The sequence below is a fragment of the Heptranchias perlo genome, unplaced genomic scaffold (assembly GCF_035084215.1).
Source record: "Heptranchias perlo isolate sHepPer1 unplaced genomic scaffold, sHepPer1.hap1 HAP1_SCAFFOLD_63, whole genome shotgun sequence".
Lineage (NCBI taxonomy): Eukaryota > Metazoa > Chordata > Chondrichthyes > Hexanchiformes > Hexanchidae > Heptranchias > Heptranchias perlo.
The window spans coordinates 3,196,625-3,200,602 of NW_027139655.1; the positions used below are offsets into that span (position 1 = coordinate 3,196,625).

General features: G+C 44.3%; 1 long non-coding RNA gene across 1 annotated transcript; it reads right to left on the bottom strand.

Moving 5' to 3' along the window:
* LOC137317690 (uncharacterized) lies at positions 1 to 2,369 on the bottom strand. Its single transcript, XR_010961742.1, has 4 exons — positions 2,194 to 2,369; positions 561 to 647; positions 234 to 404; positions 1 to 70 (listed from the first exon to the last, which is right to left on the bottom strand). It is a non-coding gene; the product is annotated as an uncharacterized lncRNA (long non-coding RNA).
* Positions 2,370 to 3,978: the final 1,609 nt, after the last annotated feature.

Sequence of the window (3,978 nt, forward strand, 5' to 3'; positions counted from 1 at the left end):
TGACCGCTTTGTACTGAGAGCGGAGGAGAGATCCTCGGTACAAGAATCTGTGAGATCATTATCCCTTAACCTGGAGATCAGAGATATGGAGCGAGAGAGAGACGAGCAGAGATAACAGGAATCAAAGTAAATTCCCAGTATTTATTTGTATTATTATTACAGATACCAGTCATAATGTTGAGTGTTAAACATTCAATTGTTGTAAACACAATCTCACACAGTCTGATACTTACTGCAGTTCCTGTATTTTACAGTCCGGGTTCCTCAGAGCCGCAGACAGTAGTTTCACTCCTGAATCTCCCAGATGATTTCTCCCCAGGTTCAGATCCGTCAGTGACCGGTTTGTGCTGAGAGCGGAGACGAGATCCTCGATACAAGAAGCTGTGAGATCGTTATCACATAAACTGGAGATCAGAGTGAGGAGAGAGACGAGCAGAGATAACAGGAATCAGATTAAATTCCCAGTATTTATTTGTATTATTATTACTTATACTGACATTAATGTACCGTGTTAGACATCCAGTTATTATAAACACAATCTCACACAGTCTGATATTTACTCCAGTTCCTGTATTTTGCAGTCCGGGTTCCTCAGAGCCGCAGACAGTAGTTTCACTCCTGAATCTCCCAGTTTATTTCTCACCAGTCTAAACACAAACAGACAGAGAGTGAGAAACAAACTGAATACAATCCCCGATCTGATACAATTTCTCTCTGATATTACACGAAACACTGAAAAATCTTCAGGAAATTAATAACCAGATTTCCCTGTCACTGATAATGAATCTCACTCTGTCCAACACCCCATATATTCAGGGACTGTCAGTATATGTATTTATTAAATAAAGTGTTGTCTGTGTGAAGCCTTTAAATGTCCCTCAGTCCGGTCTCATTCCCTGATGATCAGAATTACCCTCCTGGAGGTCAGTGACCGGTCCCGTCATGTTTGACGAAACTTGTCTCATTTCTGCTGCTCCTCAAATCCCAGATTTTATGGGAATGGGGCGATTTTCCCTGAATTAAATGATAAAGCGGTGATTACGTGTACTTTATGCAGTATTATATTAATCTATATAATATCTCGGGGTGAGTTATACTGTGAAACGGCGCTAACGGCTGCTGTAAAATCTGTCCCACAGGATTTCATGTGATAAGGAGAGGTTATTCTGTCCTGTTACAAGTTTTAAATGTTTCTTTAGTCCTAGTTTCTTGGGGAGGGGAGTCTCTCACATTGTTCCCCATTAAACCGGCTCTACATTTATTTCAGGTGTAACGGGCCCGACAGTTTTTGGGGAATTTTCTGAAGTTCCATCCCAGAGCAGGTCCTCACACAGGGAGCAGATTATGGGAAATTCCCGGATTCATTGCCCCTGGTTAACTCCAGAAGCCTCCCGGTGTGTGTGAGACCCCACCGCTGGCCGGTGTGTGTCTGTGCTCCCACAACCCGTTAGATTGGAACGTTTTACCGGCAGATTTTAGTTCCCTAATCCCACTGAATTGTCGGCCTGGATTAATGAGCGAGGGGCCTGACTCCACGACCTCCTGACTCAGAGGCACGAGTGCTGCCAGCTGGGTGAAGAGATGATGAATGTATTGGAGAGTGTGAAAGGCTGTGTCATTGATGAGTTAAGATAACGTACCGCCGTCCTGCGGGGAAAGCTCAGCCCGCCCACTGACGGTTGACTGCCCTGAAAGCTGTGTTTTGCTCTTTGTTACTGAATGTTTGGTGTTTCTGCTTCCCTCTCCAACACACGTTGACAGTCCGGTGACCGTCACTTGCCCCCACACCTCGGTAAGAGGGTGGGATGCTCCGACACACAGACTGCTGCAGTTAGTGTCGGTCTACGTGTCAGTAACAGTGAGAAGGAGCCTCTTCAATGGACGTATCTCAGCCAGTGAGAAAAACATCAATAAATATGATTAATTGCAATTAAATTATCAGACTCTTTCAGTGACCTGTATTTACTGATCCGATAAAGACTGTAAAATCCCGACTTGTTCACAAGGATCCATTTTAGATTCTTCAGTCCTGAGGGAATTACCAACCGATGCTCTTATCATTTGTCATATTTGTGTTCAAACTGCTTCTCTCTGGTTTAACTGAACTGTTTGTTTCCCTTCATTACGGAGCAACAATACAATCCGTGACTGTTCTACAATTGGCCGAACAATTAGACACAAATAAACAGTTACCTCAACACCTGGCATTTGTGCAGTACGGGTCCCAGCCGCTGGAGTCCTTCACACTGAATGGAGCAGCTCCGGAGATTGAGGTGTTTTATTGTATCACAGAGTCCAATGACATGAGACAGAACGGCACAGTCAATCGGGGTCAGTCGCAATTCATTAAATGTAAGTCTTTCCACAGATCCCACTGTGGCCCGAGCAAGTGTTTGATTCTGAGACTCAAACAGGTAGTGGAATGTGTTCAGGAGGTCTCGTTTCCCAGTTTCATTCCATAAGTTTCCAATCTCTCCAACAACCTTCTCCTTCACCCAGTCAATCACTCCGCAGATTATGTGATGTAGAAATGGACCCAGAAACTCCTCCAGGGGCCGAGCTGACTGTGAGGAGGAGAGACCAACAACAAAACGGAGAAATATCTCAAATCGTCCATCTTTCTTGCTGTGGGCTTCACTGAGGAGTTTCCGGATGTGCCCTGGATCTGGAGTCAGGAATTGTGCGAGTGCGGCTACAAACTCTTGGATGGTGAGGTGCGGGAATGTGTAAACCACACTCTGGGCAGAATCATCTCTCTCCAAAAGTTCCATCATGAACCCAGACAGGAACTGGGAAGGTTGCAGATTGTACTTGATCAAATCTCCATTTCTAAACACAATCTTCTTCTCGGAGACTCCTGTGAAGGCCATCTCACCGATCGTCAGTAACACATCACGGGGGAATTCAATCTCTCGCCCATGGTTTTTCAGAATGTTATAAATATAGTAGGAATATAGTTGGGTGATGGTCTTGGGAACTCGCTGCTGTTTCCTGTCTCTTTGTATGAAGAAGGCACCCAGTGACAGACAGAGGATCCAGCAGTAGGAATGGTTGCAACACATGGTGTACAGGATCTCGTTCTCCTCCACATGTTTGAAAACAGCTGCTGCCACCGCCTGATCTTCAAAAAACTTGTTGAAATATTCCTTCCGTTCTTCACCAACAAATCCCATGATTTCAGCCCAGACACTGATCTCAGCCTTTTCCAATAAATGTAATGCAGTGGGGCGGCTGGTCACGAGCACTGAACATCCTGGGAGCAGCTTGTGCTGTATTAAACTGTACACAATGTCGGACACTTCACACTGGTCTTCAGGATCTGTGCACATGCAATCAGCCTCTGTATTTATCCGATTGTTATCAAAATCGATACTGTCCTTGAATTCATCTAAACCATCGAATATAAACAGTAATCCCTTTGGGTTCTTCCAGAGCTCTCCCAGAATATTCCTCAAGTAAGGATAGAAAATTAGTATCAAGTTCCACAAGTTTATACGACAGTTCAGAGCGTTTAACTCACGGAATTTAAAACTGAAAACAAATTGAAAGTGTGGGGATATTTTCCCAGTGGCCCAGTCATAAACAATCTTTTGTACCATTGTTGTTTTTCCAATCCCCGCGACTCCGCTCACTGCTGCTGAACTCCCAGATTTGGATTTTCTCCGGGAAAAACTGCTTTGGAACAATTGATCAGTTCGGATTTTTTCCAGTTCTCTGCGGAGATGTTTCTTTCTCCACTCTTCATGGTCTCGTCCTCTTGCCAGCAGTTCATGTTCTACTAGTGTCCGATCTCGAACAGTAGAAATGACCGTTAGCTCAGTGTATAGAGTGACCAGCTGGAAAATCTTAACCTTCTCCTTTATTAGGATCGTGTTCACTCTCAGTGTTTCAGTTTGGACCCGGAGTGTTTCCTTGTGTTTCTGTTGAACATCTTCAATTAGAACAGACAGAAAGTGGTTCTCAATGTTAGTTGCATTG